The 21,136-nt window shown below is 36.0% G+C and overlaps 1 long non-coding RNA gene and 1 pseudogene across 1 annotated transcript; both read right to left on the reverse strand.

Moving 5' to 3' along the window:
- Positions 1-6,300: 6,300 nt before the first annotated feature.
- Positions 6,301-6,931, reverse strand: LOC132012895 (14-3-3 protein zeta/delta-like; annotated as a pseudogene).
- Positions 6,932-14,897: 7,966 nt separating this feature from the next.
- Positions 14,898-17,887, reverse strand: LOC132012896 (uncharacterized). The gene is made up of 3 exons (XR_009402800.1): positions 17,807-17,887; positions 16,372-16,520; positions 14,898-14,965 (listed from the first exon to the last, which is right to left on the reverse strand). It is a non-coding gene; the product is annotated as an uncharacterized LOC132012896 (long non-coding RNA).
- Between the last annotated feature and the right edge of the window lie 3,249 nt (positions 17,888-21,136).

Below are 21,136 nucleotides of genomic sequence, written 5' to 3' on the forward strand. Positions count from 1 at the left end.
GGCTCTTTGTGTCTGTCTTCTTTCCTTTTGAAGAATATTCTCAAGATCACCCATGTTGTAGCATGTATCAGTCATTCCCCTCTTCTTATGGCTGAATAGTTTTTCATTGTAGAGATATAACACATTTGTTCATCCATTCTTCAATTGGTAGACATTTGGGTTGTTTCCACTACTGTGAAATTTATGGGCAAATATTTGCTTGAACACTGTTTTCGATTCTCTTTGACACATACCTGAGAGTAGAACTGGGGGTCATATGCTATATGTTTAACATTTGGGGGAATTTCCAAGCAGTCTTCCACAGTGGCTATGCCATTTTACATCCCCATCCCCAATGTATGACTGATGATGATGAGCATCTTTTTATGTGGTTATTATCCATTTGTGTGTCTTTTTTGAAGAATTATCTGTCCAGGTCCTTTGCCCATTGTTTAGTTGTGGTTCGTGGGGAAGGGGGTGATTCTGTTGTTTGGTTTCACAAGTTACTTATATAGTCTGGATTCTAGTCCCTTATCAGATTAATGATTTATAAATATTTTATTCCATTCTGTGGGGTGTATTTTAACTTTCTTCATAGTGTTCTTTGATGAGTAAGAGTTATTCATTTTCATGAAGTCCAATTTATTTATTTTTTGTTGTTGTTGCTTTTGCTTTGGTTATAATAATAGGAAACTATTGCCAAATCCAAGGTCATGAACATTAACATCTATGCTATCTTCTAAGGGTTTATACATTGAGCTCTTATATTTAGAAATATGCTCTATTTTGAAATAATTTCTGTATATGATGTGAACTAAGCAAGAGTCTAGCTTTATTCTTTTATGTGTGTATACCACATTGTACCAGAACAACATTGAAGAGCCTGCTCTTTCCCCCACAGCACAGTTTTGGCACCCTTGTCAAAAATCAACTAACTGGGGCTCCTGGGTGGCTCAGTGGGTTAAGCCGCTGCCTTCGGCTCAGGTCATGATCTCAGGGTGCTGGGATCGAGTCCCACATCGGGCTCTCTGCTCAGCAGGGAGCCTGCTTCCTCCTCTCTCTCTGCCTGCCTCTGCCTACTTGTGATCTCTCTCTGTCAAATAAATAAATAAAATCTTTTAAAAAAAATCAATTAACCATGGATATATAGGCTTATTTCTGGATTTTTTAAATTTTATTCCATTGTTATACATATGACAGTACCACCTTGTTTTGATTACTGTAGCTTGTAGTAAGTTTTGAAGTCAAGAAGTGTATGTTTTCCAATGGTATTTTCTTAAAAATTGTTTTGGCTATTTGGGGTCACTTGCAATGCCATATGAATTTTAGGGCCAGTGTTTCCCATTTTTGTAAAAAGAACCCTGGGATTTTAGTAAAGGTTGCATTAAAGCTGTACATCCTTTTGGGTAGTTCTGCCATCCTAAAAGTATTAAATCTTCCAACCTACAAACGTGGTATGTCTTTCCATTTATTTGGTCTTTAATTTCTTTCAACAGTGGTTTTTTTGTTTTGTTGTTTTGTTTTGTTTTGTTTTTAGTTTTCAGTGTACAAGAATTCTCCTTCTTAACTTTAATTTAATCCTAAGTATTTTATTCATTTTGATACTATTGTAAATTGAATGTTTTTTTTCATTTCATTTTCAGATTATTCATTGCTAATATATATAGAAATACTGCTGATTTTTGTATACTGCTCTTACAAATACTACTGATTTTGTATATTGATTAGTTATAATAGTTTTTTGTTTTATTTTGTTTTATAGATTCTTGGGATTTTCTTTCTATTAGATCATGCCATTTGCCAATAGAGATAATTTTACTTTGTCCTTTCCAATTTGGATTGGAAATTTATCCAATATCCTTTTTTATCTAATCCAATTTATCTAATATCCTTAGCTAAAACATCCAGTGAAACATTCAATAAAGGTGGTTAGAGTGAGCATGCTTGCCTTGTTCTTAATCTTAGGGGAAATTATTTCAGTTTTTCACCATTAAGTATATTTTCTGTAGATTTTTCATAGATGTTTTTTATCAGGTTGAGAGACTCCCCTTGTAATGTTAATTTGTTGTGTATTCTTATCATCAAAAGGTGCTGGATCTTGTCTTTTTTTTTTTCCTGCCTAAATTGAGATGATCATGGGGCTTTTTAATCCTTTATTCTTTACATTGATTGATTTTTCTATGTTGAACACACCCTGCATTCCTGGGATAAATCGTACTTAGTAATGGTATATAATATTTTGAATATGTTGCTGGATTCAGTTTGCTACTACTTGGTTGAGAATTTTTGCATCTATATTAACAAGGGATATTGGTCTGCAATTTTATTTTCTTGTGGTATCTTTGTCTGGCATCAGTATCAGGGTAACATTGGCATCAGAATGAGTTAAAAAAATATCCCTTCCTCCTCAATTTCTTAGACAAGTTTGGGAAGGAGTAGTGTTAATTCTTTTTTACACATTTGATAGAATTCAGCAATGAAACCATCTGGTTGCAGGCTTTGTTGGAAGGTTTTTAATTACTGATGCAATCTCTTGTTATATAGGTCTATTCATATTTTCTATTTCTTCTTGAGTTAATTTTGGTAGTTTGCATGTTTCTAGGAATTTGTCCATTTTGCTCAATTATCTAATTCAGTGACATGCAGTTTTTCACAGTATTGTCTTATGATGCTTTGTGTTTCTCTATGGTCAGTAATAATGTCTCCTGTTGTTCCTGATTTTAGTAATTTGAGGCCTCTCTCTCTTTTTTTTCTCTTTCTCTGCCATGTTATGAAAAGGCTTATCAGTCTTTCTAAAGAACCAACTTGTGGTTTCATTGACTCTGTATTGTTTGTGTAGTCCTATTTTATTTATCTCTGCTCTAATCTATTTTAACCCCCTTCTTCTGTTTGCTTTAGATTTAGTTTGATCTTTTTCTAGTTTCTTAAGGTGGAAAGTTAACTTATTGAGTTGAAATCTTTCTTCCTTTGATGAAGGCATTTATAGCTACAAATTTCTCTCTGAGCTCTGATATATTTTGGTATACTTTATTTTTGTCTTCATTCATCTCAAAGTGTTTTCTAATTTCTCTTGTGATTTTATTCTTTAACCCATCGCTTGTTTAAGAGTGTGTTATTTGATTTCCAGATTATGGGTTTTCCAAATTTCCTTCTGCTGTTAATTTCTAATTTCACTCCATTATGGTTAGAGAAGATACTTTGTATGATTTAAATCTTTTAAAATTTATTTATAATTATTTTGTGACCTAAGATATGGTCTATCCTGGAGAATATCCCATGTACAATCAAAAAGAATATGTATTCTGCTATTAACTGGTAGAGTGTTTTCTATATATCTTGTTAGTACTAGTGGGTTTGTTTTTCTTCTATTTCCTTCTTCATCTCCTGTCTAGCTATACAGTCAGTTATTGAAAGTGGAGTGTTGAAGTCACCAACTATTATTGTTGAAGTACTTTGCCCTTGAATTCTGTCAGTTTGTACTTCATAAAGTTGGAAACTCTGCTATTAGGTGCATATATACTTATAGTTAGTATATTTTCTAATGTATTGACACTTTTTTGTTGTTCTTGTAACAATCTGTGTTTTAAGTTCTATTTTACCTGATAGTCTCACCAGCTCTCTTCTGATTACCATTCACATGAAATTAATTATTTTCATCCTTTTGCTTTCTATTTGTGTTTTTGGTTCCAAAGTGGTTCTCTTGCAGTCAACATATAGTTGGATCCATTTTCTTTAATCCATCTGCCATCTCCACCTTTTCATTGGAGAGTTTAATCTATTTACATATGATAAAATCACTGATAAGAAAGGACTTCTGCCATTTTGCTATGTTTTCTATATGTCTTACATCTTTTATTTCCCCAATTCATCCATTACTGCCTAGTTTTGTGTTAGACAATAATTTTTAGTAGACTATTTTTATTTATTTCTCATTTCTTTTACCATATATGTTTTTAGTTCGTTTCTTGATTGTTGCTTTAGGGATTGCAATTAACATCTTCATTTAAACTATCTAGTTTGAATTAATACCAACTTAGTTCCAATAATATATAATACATTTGCTCCTACATATCTCCACCAACCACTTTTTATTTTATTATTGTTACAAATTACATCTTTGTACCTGTGTTTGTAGCAACATAGAGTTATAATTATTGTAGTAGCTTTTAAAAAATAATATAGGAAAATGTATAAGTTACTAACCAGAAACACATTAATACTGACTTTTATATATTTTTATTGTTGTTCTTTATTTCTTCAGGCAATTTAAATTACTCTCTAGTGCCCTATCATTGCAACCTGAAGGACTTCCTTTAGCATTTATTGCAGAGAAGGTCTACTGGAAACAAATTCTTTTTATTCTTCAAGGAATGTCTTAATTTCTCCTTCATTTTTGATGGATAGTTTTGGCAGATATAGAATTTTTGCTTAACCATCCTTTTTTGTTTGTTTTCTTTTAACACTTTGAATGTGTCAGCTGATTGCCTCTGGCTTCCATGATTTCTGATGAGAAATCAGTTATTAATCTGATTAGGGATGACTTGCACATAGGAAGTCACTTCTCTCTTACTGTTCTCAGCATTCTCTCTCTTTGTCTTTGGCACCGAGCAGTTTGATTACCATATGTTTTCATGTGGATCTCTTTTGAGTTTTTCTTATTTGGAGTTCATTCCATTTCTTGGATGCGTAGATTTTAGTCTTTCAGTAAACTTTGGAAGTTTTCACTTATCATTTCTTCAAATATTATTTCTAACCCTTTCTCTTCTATAGGAGTGACATTATGCCTATGTTAGTATGATTGATAGTGTCCCACTGGTTATCTTAGGTTTTTTTCATTTTCCTCATTCTTTTTACTTTCTTCTCCTCATATTGACTAACTTCAATTGATCTATGTTCAAGTTTGCAGCCTCTTTCTTCTGCCTTGCTCAAATCCATTATTAATCCCTCTAATGAGTTTTTTTTTTATTTCAGTTATTGTAATTTTCAACTCCAGAATTTTTACCTAGTTACTTTTTATAACTTCTTTTTACTGATATTCTTTATTTAGTGAGACATCATATTTACCTCTCTCTTAATTCTTCATGCGTGGTTTTCTTTAGCATTTGAGCAAATTTAAAGTAGCTGATATAAAGTCTTTATCTACTAAGTACAATGTCTAGGCTTCCTCAGAGACAGTTTGTATGCACTTTTATTTTTCCAATGTATAGACCATAGATTCTTATTTCTTTAAATACCTTATAATTTTTCTGGAAAGCTGGACATTTTGAGTATTATAATGTGGCAATCTTTTTTTTGAAAAGTCCATTCATAAAACTTTTATTCCACTTACATGAACTTAATACATGTGTTCTTTAAAATTATGCTTGGATTGTTTATGAAAATTTCATAAAACATTAAACAAGGTTAGGCATCATCTCAAGTTATTTCTCTGTTAACTATTTTTACAGCACATGCATACTAGACAAGTATAAAAAACAAACAAACAAACACCCAAACCAAAACACACACACACACAAAACCACGAACCCCTTAAAAAAAAAAGTTAAATCCATGGAATTTTTATTTTGCTGCTGTGCTTGATATACATAAAGTACTGGATATCAAGCAATTCATTTTTACTTCATCTTCACTTGTACATTTGTCCTTAGGTTGCCTAAAACATTTAAATACAAATAAAAGGAGTGTAACAAAAATAATGAAAGCAAACAGAAGGTAATGTTACAAAAAATGGAATGTGAACCATTTCTACCCTTCTCCAGAGTAAATTGGGTGACAACTAAAGGAACACTTCTGCAACTGTTATCAAAAAGGTGTGCACATTAAGAGTGATACTCATGGTTCAATATGTAGTATCTACAGAATATCCATTTCTACTACAGCCTCATAAGTGCATCAAATCTTAAATTAGTACTCACAAAAACTACACCTGTATCTGGAACAAATTATCCCTTTTATTCCCCACCAGGACAAACCAATAAGTAGGCAGTTTTCTTTGCTTAGATAAGGAAGCAGTTTTAACACTGGCAGTTGTAAAACCACAATGTACCAATAGTACTATGCCAAACATTTATAACTACTACAAAAATTCCACATCCTTATATTGACCACCTCAAGATGAAAACAGAAAACTCACTAAATGTTAACTTGCTTTACTCCCCTAATATTCACCATAAAAACCACAATGGAAATATAGAAATCCAAAAAAAAAGTAACAAACCCTGTCATAAATCGTAAACAGAAAACTAATTGTGGGACAGCATGGATGACAAATGGTCTACTGTGTAAATTTTAGAATGAGGCAGACAAAAGTTAGAAGACTGGTTAATTTTCTCCTCCTTCTTCTGTTTCAGCTTTGTCTTCTTGGGTGTGCAATGTCTACAATGTCAAGTTGTCTCTCAGTAATTGCATTATTAGCGTGCTGTCTTTGCAAGAAAGCGACCTTCTCCAGGAGGTCAGAATTTCATCATAGAACACAGAGAAGTTAAGGGCCAGACCCAATCTGGTAGGATGTGTTGGTTGCATTTCCTTTTGGCTGATTTCAAAAGCTTCTTGGTAATGCTTGTTGTGAGTGATCTACAGTACCTTTCTTGTCATCACCAGCAGCAACCTTGGCCAGGTAACTGTAGTAGTCTCCTTTCATTTTCAAATAGAAGACTTTGCTCTCTGCTTGTGAAGCATTGGGGATCAAACACTTTTCCAAAAAAGACAGTACATCATTGTAGACATCTCTTGGCTCAGTCTCAATTTTCTCACCGTATTCTCAAGCCATCTGCTGTTTTTTCTCAGCACCTTCCGTCTTTTGCTCAATACTTGAGACGACCCTCCAAGATGACCTATGGGCTCCTACAGCATTTTTATAAGCAACTGTGAGAAGATTCCTCTACTCATCAGATAATTCAGCTCCTTGCTCAGTTACAGACTGCATGCACGCTGCCATGTCTTCATATCGCTCAGCCTGCTTGGCCAGTTTGGCCCTCTGCACCAGCTCATTTTTATCTTATGATTGGATGTTCTGTGTCCAGAGCGGGTGGCAGAGGAGGGCCGGGGGCTCAGCAGTCTCTGGGCAGCAGCAGCAAGGCTGAGACTCTGTCCACAATGTTGCAATTCTTGAAACCAAATTCTCCCCCTTTCTCAGGGTTTGTTATTGCTGTTTATGGTGGCTGCATTTGTTTGTTTGAACTAATTTTGTAAAATCTGTATTTTTTTTTTTTTTTGTCATATGTAGACACCCATGTTTCATTAGGTTACTTTAATGGTCAACTAGTGATTTGACAGAGATTTCCTTAAACCTCTAGGAATCTCTTCCCGAACTGCCCCCCACCACCAACAAAAAAAAAACTCCCAGTTTTTGCAAATAAACTTTGCAGAGTAAATTTCATTACTCAGCTGGGCAATTTACAACTCTGATCTAACTTTCACTTTCTGCTTGCACAGAGTCAAAAGCTCAGTGAGGGTGAGAGGTTAGTGCTTTCTGGATTATTTCTGAGTATGCATCCTACCCCATGTGCATCTAGCCTTGTAAATAAGTTTTCAGTGTGTCTATTATTTCCTCCAACTATTATCCCTTGCTCCAAATGGCAGCCACTAATAAATTTGCCTTTAAAGTTTTGTGACAAATGTCTCCATGTAGTCATCTCTCCACCACATGTCTCTCATGTAAAGAATTCTGAGTTAGGTGGGATAAATGCAAGTCCTTTGAGTTAGTCCTTCAGGAAAGTGCCACATTAGCCAAAACTCACAATCATAATTCTTTAAGAACAGACTTGCTCTGGAAACCCATACCAGGAGTTCAGGCTGCCTTCTTCAAGATTATTCTTGAGCTGGGGAGCGAGGTTGGGGCCAAGGGAAGCTAAAACACCATGAAACTCTTGTATTGAGTTTCAGCCACCTTCTGCTTGATCAAATGTTTTTCTGGTTGCTGTACACCTTTGGTTAGTTTCCAGAGTTCTAATAAGGTTGATTCTGCGAACATTTTGCCAGTTTATTTACTGTTTTTGTGGAAGAAGAGGGCCTTAGAGTTGCCTTTCTTCTGAATTTACTGATGTTACCTAGAATATCCTCTTTTGTATCACAAAAACAGCTGTGGTAGAGAAGAGAATTTACCAAGAAACTATTTTATTAAACATTGTAGCTCATAAAATAGTGAGTGACATCTAATTTTGGTATTTTGTCATATTGCTTATAGCTGATGTTTTACACGGCTGTAAATCATTTGGATGGTAGTAAAGTTTGCAGGTGTTATAGAGGCTGTACTGCGGGAGAAAGCACACCCAAGTGTATCAACTGACTTGCCCCCGGGTTGGAATTTTCTAGTCCCATGGACTCCATATTTATTGTTTAAATTCCTGAATTTTAAAAATAGGGCAAGAAACTATGGTTCAATTTAGTACATATAATCTATTTCCACTTTATATCCATGCATGTTTGTTATATTTTGTTTTGTTTGTTTTTAACTGAATGCTCCAGTGGCACACCTCTCAAATGGAGTTATAAACGTGGGGGATAATTTTTTCAAGATAAAGAAAGAAAAGAAAAGGAAGACATAAGATGAAAAAAATTACATGAAGTTATTTATCAAGTTGGAGGTGATAAGATTTAGATATTTAAGAACAATCCAATTCTGCTTAGTGATACCTATCCCACTTACCCATTTATCCCCTCATTTTGCCTCACCATGTGTCTACAACCAAATATTCGACAATACATATTTGTCAGATTAATATTGTAGTTGTAAATGATGGGAATGCCAACTTCATTGTCTTTAAGGTACTCTATTCCCCCTCTGGGTGTGGACAGATAAACAATATCAAGATTATCTTCTGTGTGTCCTAGAATAGTAAAACAAACTCTGCAAATTAAAGACAATAACAGCTCCTTAAATTTCTGAACCAATGATGAGTTTCTCTCATTTAAGGGCTTCTGTTTTCTTTTTGAAGTGGAAAGTATCATTTGTGGAACTGGAGTAGAGGTGATGGGTTTGAAGTCCATGCCAGATACTGCTCTCCGCATAAGAAATCTCACGATCACAGCAGATCCTGAGGCAATTTCTTTTAGATTCCCATGATACAGATGAGGAAATGTAGTCATAGAAAAAATAATGTTTAATCATTTGCCCGAGGTCTCACATCCAGTAAGCAGTGAACTGGAATGTGCCTCTAGCCAGTCTGATCATAGAGGTCACATCTTTAACCATTGTACTACCCTCTTGAGTTCAGTTCATGACTATGAACTTATGAACACAGGCCTTTGTGGCTGTATGGATTTTCTCTCCCAACTGCTCCTCAATCCAGGTATGGGCATTTAAATATGGAATTCCAGATCTGGATGTGTAACAGGAAGATGTATTAGGGGAAAAAAAAAGAGTAAGAGGATGAGATGAATGATAAGAGAAGGATTACAGTGCTAAAGACTTGATAGCAAGTAGGGAAGAAGGGACAGGCAGGAAGTAGTTGGTAGCTGTGAAGAAGGACATGGGATTTTAGAAGTCTCAATGAGATCTGAAAGCAGGGGCTGTGGGAACACGTAAGAGAGAGTTTTTAGGATGAGAGATGATGGTCAGAGAGTAGGTCTTTTTGTGTAAGGTCACAAACACAAACATTGTGTAATGTTTCACGCATGAAACAATTTGGAGAGATAATAAGATGCACATTTTGGTCCTATGTGTGGAAGTCTGAAGATTACTGGAGATTATGGTCAAATGGAAATAACTCCAGAACTTGAGAGTTCAGATTGTTAAACTGGTTGTTCACCTGGATGTTAAAGAACTGTAAAACATGGCAGATTCCAGGGAAGTGAAGGTCTTAGAACAGGTCATGCTTTGAGTTCATTCACTCTCTATCGGGTTACCCCTCCCATTACTTCCCAGTCATCCCACAGGCTTGTCCCTTATTTTCATGGCTGACTTAGAACAGCTGACGTGATATTATCAGTCACTATATTCCTGTAGTAGAATTTCTGTGATCCCAGAGAGTCTCATTTTTGAGGATTCCAGTTCAGGGAGAAGAAAAGAGATGCACACATTGTTTAGTCACAGCATTTCTTACTTCCAAATATTTTACTCCTGAGCTTATCACTAGAAAGAGTTCTGAAGTAAGGGAGAGGGATGTGAGGGCTCTTGGGTTTTTATGCACAAGTTTTTGTTTTGTTTTGTTTTTACAGTTTATTTGTTTCTTTGTTTTCTCTCTGCCCAGATTCAGATTTTTCCATAGCAGGAAGTTTAGTATGGAAAGCACGCTTTGAAGATCTTTCTGTGCACCCCCAGCCCAGCATGCATTATTTACTTAAAAGGCTATGCCATTAGCCACAACCCTCTCAGTAAATTCCAGTGGTTTAACTTTCTCATGATTACACAATCCAGCTCTGTGCCATCCCTGGCATAGAGAGAAACTTGCCCTATCAAATCTCAGCTCTCATGGAACCATGGATGACTACTTGAGAAGTTCTTATTTGCTAGAGAAACATCAGTTCAGCCATTCTAAATGTAAGTTTTGGCAAATGTTTTCTGGAGCAAGGCACTGCTAATGCTCTGCCCTGTTCCATTACACCCTCCCTTTAGAGGCTTATCCGGGAATCCATACAGACCATGTGTGAGCTAGCAAGCCCTAAGGGGACTGGCAAACCCCCGCAATTACATGCAAAGCTGACAGGAACCAGCTGACAAGCAGGATGCACATGTGCTCAAGAGACGAGAACCATAAGGTAGGAGGGAAGGAGGTGAGCATTGCTCATCACTTTAAGCCAAAATGACAAATCAGTTGGATCCAGGATAATGCGGAAGGAAATGAGCTAAGTCCCTGCAACCCCCGACTCATCCCTGACATCCTCATGCGACCTCCTCACCCATCACAGATTATCGTTCTCACGTAGCCAGATTAGAAGAATGGGCTTTCAATAGCTCACGGCTCCTCATTCCACCATTGCTGGGACACCTGGGAAGTGTTCTGGAAAGAAATTTATAACTATTCTGTTAGTGGCTATCCTGGGGTGTTGGACTTGTGAGGAATTGGCATTTTTCCATTGAATTTTTAATTTTTCTATTTTTTTCTATAATAAACATGCATATTATAAAAGAAATAAAGGCTTATTTAAAGTCTCCCCCCACCTCCTTAGCTTAAAACTAGGTCCTTTTTTTAAGAGATTTTTTTTTTTAAAGATTTTACTTATTTATTTGACAGAGAACACAAGTAGCAGAGAGGCAGGCAGAGAGAGAGAGAGAAGGAGAAGCAGGCTCTGCACTGAGCAGAGAGCCCGATGCGGGGCTCGATCCCAGGGTCCTGGGATCATGACCTGGGCCGAAGGCAGAGGCTTTAACCCGCTGAGCCACCCAGGCGCCCCTTTTTAAGAGATTTTATTTATTTATTTGACAGACAAGGATCACAAGTAGGCAGAGAAGCAGGCGGGGGGTAGGGGGAGCGGGCTCCCCGCTGAGCAGAGAGCCCAATGCGGGCTCTATCCCAGGACCCTGAGATCACTATCTGAGCCGAAGGTAGATGCTTAACCCACTGAGCCACCCAGGCACCTCAAAACTAGGACCTTTTATCACTTTATCTATAAGATACAGCAGACTTAAAAAAAACTCTTCTAGCAACTCCTGACCCAGGATTTCTCGCGTGAGGAGACAGGGGTTCCTCCATGGTGTCTCATGTTATTAAGTAGTAGCCCACACAGAGGACCCCCTAAGCAAATGCTAGAATGATCTTGGCACAGGACAGAAACATGAAAGAAGGCACATCACCATCAGCAGCAACATCTTTCAGAAAACTCTTACAGAATTACTTGAAATAGTTAGCATCTGGCCTTTTAAAGAAGAAAAAAACTATAACTTATAAACTTATATGTAAAGTAAACCAAATCAAATTCTTCTTAACACCCCACCTCCATCCAGATCATCTTTACTCACTGTCTAGTCACACACATCCCTGATTGCGAAAATCAAGCTTTCAAGAGCCAGGTTTTAACCTTTGTCATCATGCCATTCACTTCTATAAGACAAGATTCATGTATCTCCAGCTTTGTAAAGGAAATATTTGAATTGTCATATCGTGATTTGAGGAAGAGAAGAAGATGAAAGAGAGCTAGAAAGAAAGTTTGGATCATCAAATATTTTTTTTTTCAAAAGCATGCATTTGAAATGTATTCAAACTTCCTAAAGCTAAAGTCCTGTGGATGCAATTTACCCTCAATTCTGATTTAAATAATATAGAACCTGACCCTACCCTACCTTACTCTGTAGAAAAAGGGAGTGAGGAAGTGCAGCAGGTGTGCATAGTGGGTGTATAAAGCATTGTATGTAGAAACTTCGAATAAGTTTTAGTAGAATGAACCCTCTGTAGATTAGAAATGCACACTTTTTATTAATTTAGTAGAACTTTATAATCATCCTCCTTATCTCTGCCACAAGGGAGTTGTTTCTCTCTAAACTAGGACAAATTTACATAAATTAAAATCTTGCTTTGTTAAGTTTCAAGTTTCAGAGGGGAAGAAGGAGGGATCTATTAATAATCTACAATTACTAGGTATCTACTGTGAGCTGGCACTGTGGTACTTGGTTTAGGGAGGTATCTCACTTTATTTTTGGCAAGACCTCTGAGTTGAGAACACTGAAGTCCAGAGACCAAGTGACTTGTCCAAGATGATACAGCTACTTAACAGACAGGCTCAAATGCAAGGTCTATTGGAACCCAAAGCCCCCAACCTCTTTCTTTTTTGTCATTCTTAAGGATGTTTGTTTTCCTTAGTCCCAATAACTAATGCAAATTCTGAATCATGAGCATTTAGACTTATGGGGGGAAAAGGTGCATAATACAAGAAAAGTAAGTCCAATGAATATAATAAATTCATCATGGAAACGTTGCTCTAGCCTGATGACTGTATACCTTCAATATAATGTTTTCTTTTCAAATGACAAAAGTAATCTGTTCTAATGTTTTAATGTTTTTAAAACATTCTAAGTGATTTCTCTCGAGGCTGTAATACATTTTGAGAGGAATTTCTGGTATTGCTTAATCATGTACTTTTTCTTCTTCGGAGTTATAAGGACTTTTATGTAAACTAAATTCATTCGCATGCTCCTAACTTATTCCCCTTGCTCCCCATTTTCACTCACTTAGATGAGTCTAAGCCAGGTTTTCAAAATGGCTCTTCATAGTTTTTCCTCTTTTGAGATGTAAATTTTAAATTTATGTCTTTGCTACCCCAGGCCTTCTCCCTTTCTAATTTATTTTTCACTTACTTCAAGCCATCAACATATCCCTGCCACCAAGTTTGATTTATATTGCCCAGAAACATAATCCAATCATGAATCTTCCTTGGGAATGCCAACATGGCATGAGAGAGAGCTCACTTTAATGATCTTTCTAGAGTTAGAAAACAAAAAGCAAAAAAATCAGTGGGACTTTAAAAATACTTTCAAGCAAACCTTATAAGCTTATGGTAACGTAAGAAACCTGGCTCTTCCTGACTCCAAAACTGGGGAAAAACAAAACAACAACAACAAAAAAAACCAAAAACAATTCTTCAGATGATTGCTCTTTGGTATTCTCTTGCAGGATTAGAATTGGCCAGCTGAAGTTATAGATAAAAGACCCCAAATATCCGCAGTGATTATCCCACCTCCACTCTAGGTTCCACATGCTTGCATCTCCACTAAAATCAGGTGCTTCCCATTTTACCCGAGCTGGTGAACTTATCTGGTCCTCTATGCTATGTCCCACCACTAAATGAACACAGATATCCCCCTGAGCCCAGGGTGTTTGTGGGGGTTGTTTGTGTTGCCAGTCACTGGGGTTTCAGCTAAGGAGCATATTTGTTAGCAGACCGTTGTGGTGTCTCTGGGTCACCATCAAACCTCAGCTAGAGCAGGAACCAGGGAGGCTTCAGGTCAAGAGTTCATAGATCTTCTAACCACCATTCTATACTTTACATGATTCAAATTTAAAAACTTTTGGATTTGGTGTCTCTGTTCCATGGCTAGATTCTCAGGAAGGAATATCCCATTAGTTCATTAGATGATTACCCTGGGTTTCATCATTTGGCTCAGGGTTCCTGATGCACACATAGGTACCAAGAGTCCAACTTCGCATCCTGGGTGCTATGCCCTAAGAAGGGAAAATTTCTACTTTCCAAAAGAGCATCTCATAGATGCAGGTTCCATGCACAGCATCACTGAGTCTTCTGAGTCTCTCCAGAAAGGTGTTGATCCAGAAGACATCTCAAGTTTAATTTATGAAGACTAAGTTAGCAAGTACAAAATTAGTATGTCAGTCACTAGAAAGCACTATTTTTACTTAGTTTAATTAAACAAACACCAATAGTACACAATACTATGTTATACAACCCAGGTCTATCAAAAAAAAAAAAAATGTTTTCTGAAATTGACCTGGAAGTCTTAACTGATGGTCATTCATTTATTCATTCTTTCAACAAATATTTCCTGAGCTCCTACTATGTGCCAGGCACTTTTGCAGTTCTGAAGTGTTCATTAGTGAACACAGGTGAGAAAAATCCCTGCTTTCATGGGATATTCATGATTTAAAAAAAAAAAAAAAAAAGATAAGTAAAAAAGAAGAAATGGGCGCAAATCTTGGCTCTACCACTTATGAGGTGAAAGTTGTATTTCTGAATCTCTCCCTTATTCAATGTTCTCATTTTTAAACTGAGAATGATAATAGTACCTCTCCCATGGTATTGTCATAGAAGTGTATCTACCACATAGTAAGAGCAGCTATTATTATCATTATCATCAGCATCACAGTTATAGGACTCTTCAGCCAGATCTTCATCCCCTTTGATGGGGTCAATGCCCAAGGCTATTCCTCTCTCAACCCAACTCTGCCAAGAAGCTCTTAAACCACACTAATGAAGACAAGGATGGTGTTTTATTTAGTTTCTCATTGTGTGTGTGAGGGACTGTATTAGATGCTGAGTTCACCAGAAGCAGATGCTGTGATACATTTTGAGGTGCAAGGTGTTTATTAAGGTTCATTACCTGTGAAAGGAAAAGGAAGGAAGGAAGATCAGACAAAGGGAGAAGCTGAACCATAGCTCAAGCCCAGAAGATTGTCAGCCATCACAGAATGTTCTGAAGCTAGGATTGCCCATTTGAATATCCTTTTTTAGGCCAAATGTCTTTGTCTTTCTATCCTCACACTATCACTCAATGGGGAATCTGAAATATTTAGCCAGGGTGTCTCAGTGTCTCGCACAGACTGAGCAAGGCCAAAATAAGAAAAAAAAATGTGATCTTAAGCCCTAAAAAACTCACAGTTTAGGAAATGAAAGGAAGCTACACAGATAATAATAACAGTGAAAATATGTTCATGCAACTCTAACAGGAAGATTATTTCTGGCTGAGATCAGAACAAAAAATAAAAGTATTAACTCTTCAGGCTAAGAAAATGTTCAAAGATTATTTGAGGAAGAAATTAATAAACTCTTGCATGATTAGTATGTTAGTGGTTCTTATTCCTTTGGATTTTATTTCTTCGATTAAATTGACATGAGACTATCAGACAGTCTATATCAATACAAAACAAAGTGTGATCCATAGATTGTGATGGTCTGCAAACTGTTACCAGCTCTTAACTAGATAATTATAGAGGGTAAGAGTAAGCATTTCAAAAAATTTTTAGCAATTTGACATCGTAATTTCCTATCTACTGGGGCTTGTATTTTTGTTCACTAGTTTTGTTTTATTTTTGTTTTTGTTTTGTTTTACTTCATTTTAATTTTTTTTTATTTGAGTACGGTTGACACACAATGCTGCATTAGTTTGAGGTGTACAACATAGAGATTCAATTTCCAGTATGGAGGGTCCTTAAAAAATTAAAAACAGAAATCCTGTATGGTCCAATATTTTTTACTTTATTTTTATGGTAATCCTATTTTTACTGTATTTTAATACAGTTAATCCTTATCGGGTTAGGCTTTTTAAAATAATAATACATGTTCCTTCACCATATAGTTTAGGAGTTATGGAAAATATTGCACATATCGTATTTTTATTAAACATGTTTTTAAAATTTTTAACAATATATTTTCTTAAATCTAAATTCCTGTCATGCTTATGATTGTCAATTTGGAAGTTACAGTGTTTGTCATTTAATGAACAAAGGGTACTCCTCCTATAAATTGCCTAAAAAGAGAATTATTTTTGTGTTATAATAAGAAAGACATATTTAGTGTTTTTCTCCTGAAACATTTAGTCTCTGGAATGATAAGAATTATGTATGAGCTGAATGGTGGTGGGAAACCCCAGATAGCTTGAGAATGGAAGCAGGTGATGAGAAAGACCAAGCCATGTTTAGAGAGCTGGAACTTTAGGTCCTATCCCCAACCTCTAGGGAGAGGACTAGAGATTTAATCACCAATTGTCACTGATTTAATCAATCATACCTATATAATGGAACCTCTATAAAAATTCTTGACAGGGTTTGAAGGATTTCCAATTTGGTGAACATTTGGCTGGGAGGGTGGCTCCACCATCTCCTTCACCCTCAACCCCTGCTTTTTGCATTGCTTCCATTGGCTGTTTCTGGTATGTCCTTTATAACAAACAGATAAACATAAGTGAAGTGTTTTTCTGAGTTCTGTGGGTTGTCTAATGAATTATTATACCTGCATAATATATATACCTGCATATACAGGGAACCTCTGAATTTGTAGTAAGCCAAGTAGAAGGGTAAACTGTCTGCCCCTCACTTACAGCTGGCATCTGAGGAGGGGGTGGTCTTGAGGGGCTGAGTCCTTACCTGTGGGGTCTGTGTTACCTCCAGGAAATTAATGTCAAAATTGAATTAAATGGTAGGACCCCAGTTGGTATCAGAGAATTGGAGAATCATAGAATTGGTTGGTGTCAGAAAACACCACACATTTCATACCAGAAGAGATGTCAGAAAGTAGACAAAACAATTTTATATGAGTCCAACTTTCTACTAACTTTCATTTAATTACAAGAGATACTCACATGCCTGTGACATCAACAGAATTAAATGAAACAAAAAAAGAAATGATAAAGCACTAAAATAACATTAGTGAAGAAATAATTTTTTGATAAAAAGTAAATAATCCTCAAAATAAGTTATCAAGCAGGGGCTACCTGGGTGGCTCATTTGGTTGGGCCTCTGCCTTAGGCTCAGGTCATGATCCCAGGGTCCTGGGATCTAGCCTCCATCACGTGGTGGGATGCCCTGCTCAGTGGGGAGTCTGCTTCTCTCTTTCTGCTCATCCCCACCACCCATGCTCTCTCTCTTTGTCTCTCAAATAAATAAATAAAATCTTAAAAAAATAAATTATCAAGCATAAATAAAGGAATATGATTTAAATTTTTTTTCAACAGTACCTTCAAGCTGTAAAAGAAAAGCAGTGAAGATGAACACAGCAAAATGCACTGAGTTGAGCAGTTGCTCTTTCTATAGGCACCAAAGTATCTTCCACTAGGCTATTCTTCTATGAGATCTGTTTCCAACTCTTCTAAAAACTTCCAGCCATCAAAAGTTATAATTTATTTTCATGTGGGCTAAAGGAAGGTACTCAATACCTCAGAGGGGTATTGAATTAAAATCTAGCATACAACAACTTTAAACAAGGCAGTGGGAATATATTTGTAAAAAAAAAGGTCCTGAAATTTTTTCAAAAATAAAATATGTTGGTAACATGACAATTCAACACCTCTGGTTTATAATTTCTAAAACAGAGCATTAAAAATGATTTTTAACAAGATGTTTTTCTCAAATAACTAAATGTAGACTTGAGTATCTTAAAGAAACCCTAACAATCAAGTAAGATTTTACTAAATCAATACATTATTTATTCTACAAAAGACTTCTACCTGCTTAAAAGAAACCATCACAGTTGCTTTCTTTTGCTTTGTTTACCTGTAGCCTCCTATAATATTGAAAGTAGAGGTGATGTGGTTTAGGAGACCTGGGAAAAGACAGAACCAAGAAATTAAAATCACTTAATAGTTATTAAATGGAATAATAAGAGATTTTAAAAAGCAGCATCCCTATACTAATGTTATATGACCATTGAAAAACATAATTCAATTTTTTTCTAAAAAAAATCTTTTCAAAGACATATCCACAATATGTGTGTAACAAGCTGTAGGAGCCAGATGAGTTTTAGATCCGGGATCTGGGGGAAAAAAATCATTGGAGAGAAATCATTCTCTAACCTTGAAGTTAGTATTACTATTATAAATAGAATTAGTTTTAATTACCTTTGAATTGTGTTTTGGACACTGACAATTTTTAAAGTAAATATTCTCTGCTACTTTTATTGCTCATCATTTAGGAGAATCCAAAACTTTGGACACTTTAATAAATCATAAGATTTTTATTGTCAGAATATGAAATTTTTGTATCGAATTGAGAACAGAGAAAAAGACCAGGATATTAAGTATTTGTTTGTGGGTCTCAGGTACTGTTAATAGAGATCAATATTCTGACTCTGTAGGTATAGGAGAGTATTTGGTTGTCACCTAATAAATAATTATTGATTGATTAGTGTGAATGAACTAATGAATAAATGAATTAATACCCTTCACAAGGAATCCTCATAAGGAATAAATTCTTTGTTAGAACTGTCTTTGAATAAATCTAATTTTCTCAAAGGATGAATCAAGTCAATCTTATAGTATTAATGAATAAATATGTTTATATTGGATTCTTAAGATTTTGGTGAAAATCAATTGATTTTCCAAGATCTGACCAGTAATAAGATAAGGACAAAAGCTGAGCATTTTCCTAGAATAAGCAAGTTTAAACCATGATCCCTATTAAGTCTAAAGCAAAAATCCATTTGCAAACCACAGCCAAGAACAACAATCTGAGGGGTTTGAAGTGGCGGGGGGGTGGGAGGTTGGGGTACCACGTGGTGGGTATTATAGAAGGCACGGATTGCATGGAGCACTGGGTGTGGTGAAAAAATAATGAATACTGTTTTTCTGAAAATAAATAAATTGAAAAAAAAATAAAGAAAAGAAAAAGGAAAAAAAAGAACAATGGGCAGGATTTATTCACTAGTCTACTCATAGGCTACAACACTGGTGTATTTTCTACACACACGTGCATAGAAACATACACTTATATTGGAATAAATCTGATCTCCTCACATTTCCCTCCCCTATTCCAGTCTATTCCCTAAAGAGATGCATGTGAAAGCCTGAAGTGTTTTACTCTCCTAGGACAGAACAAACGTTAAGAACTGTAACTGCTGCTTGCCATCATTGAGAGGAGAGGTAGAACCCCTGATCCACACTTCTGCACTGTTGTTAAGCTCTGTCTCTTCCCTGATGCTTCTGTGTGCCACCCCCAAGTATCACTCCAATCTTCACATTGACAAAAGCCATGATGTAAGACCCAAGCAGATACTTTCTTTTTAAAGAACCAAGACAGTTGCAGATCTTTTTTTTTTTTTTAAAGGAAGACTTATGCTTACCACAGCCAGCTGCTGTTCAATTGTCCTTTTATAATTCTCTAATAAGGAATGCCTAAAGCACTCTCCCGTTTTAAGCATTATAGAATTACTGAATAAAAGTAGACATATTGGTTACCTTGAGTTCAATAAAATTTGCCACCCATTGATGTGTAACGCCAAGTAACTTGATGTTTTAGAGTAAATGGAGGTGAAAATCAGAATTGGTGGGAATTCCCAACAGTACCAGAAAATTAAAAACCCAGATAAATGTAACATGCTGGTAATGAGATGAAATTTGGGGATTAATTGGTCGTGGCTTCCTGAAATTGTGACCATAAAAATCTTAGGTTGACAGATATTATGTAATATTTGCCAATACAAAGGTCAAGCAATCAAATAAATTTTGGACATACTGGTTAGATAAACTAAAATCACAACTATGTTCTGTTACACTTCGCTTAGTCTTTAATGGGCTAACATGCATAGGCCACCTCTGAGAGGGCCATATAAAAAGTATATAGCACTCCAGAAAAGGAATGGGGAAATGAGAGAACATTTCACAGGATTATTTCATCATCAAATTCTTTCTTCCTGAAACATCTATGAACATTTCCTGGAATACAGGTTGGGAATTGCTGACCTAGTTTGGTTTCTTCTTAGTAAAAGTGAAGAAAGAGACTTTGTGAAAGAAATTTATATAAAACTAAAAAGCAAGCCACTGATAAAACTAAATAATAAAATCAGAATTTCCTCCACTTTCTGTACATTGTTCAGGAACTATTAGAGGGAAGAGGGAAAATCATGATTAGTCATAGAATTATATCAGGTGAACTCTACCTAGATGACAAAAGTTACAAGGAATGAGAAATATCTACTTTTGTTTTGAGGTTGACTCAATATATTTTTAAATAATTGATCGAATCAGAGAAATTATAGACAAGGGAACGATTAGTTCTAAGTAGTTTGACTAATTATCATATTGAATCAATCTTCACAATCTCTGTGAGACAGCATATCAGTTTGATGGCAAAGAGCAGAAAACTCAACAAAAAGCAGCAAATAGCAGCTTAAAAATAGAGGTTTACCTATCTGGAGGTAGGGAGCAGGTCCAGACACAGGAGGATATCTACAAGGATTTGGGCTCTTGCTATCTTCATGCTCTGCCTCTGTGGATGGCTCTCATGGTCATGGTGACTCATCAGTACTGCACCTCTGGTATCGTGTCTGACCTCCTGTATTGAAGGAGAGTATTGAGAAGGGAACAGAAAATTCATTCCAGCTGGGTCAGTTCTTTTTTTAATCAGAAAAACATTGTCTTTCCTGGAAGTTCTACTAAATAGTCTTCTGCTCATATTTGCTTATATCTAATTGTCCGGAAATATCCCATAAGCAAACCTTGAAAATTACATTGGACCATCTTTTCTTTTAAAGCTAGACACACTGTTGTTCCAAACCAAATCAAGGCAATACTAATAAAGAGAAAGGACACATGGCTAGTGCCAAAGTCACTAGGGGTGTCTTCCCATGCAGGAATTATTATTCCTATTCTCATATGAGGAGACTGAAACTTCAGAGATAAATATTTAGTCAACATCACATAGCTAATAAGTGGATATCAGAGGATGAAGCCAGACCTAACTGGGACCTCAAAACTGGTGTATTTCATCAAAATGTAGCTTCTCTAGGAGGTGAACAGAGGCAATCAGGAAGCAACTTTCAAATATAGCTATTGTGTAAAAGA

This window comes from Mustela nigripes, chromosome 3, assembly GCF_022355385.1.
Source record: "Mustela nigripes isolate SB6536 chromosome 3, MUSNIG.SB6536, whole genome shotgun sequence".
Classification (NCBI taxonomy): Eukaryota; Metazoa; Chordata; class Mammalia; order Carnivora; family Mustelidae; genus Mustela; species Mustela nigripes.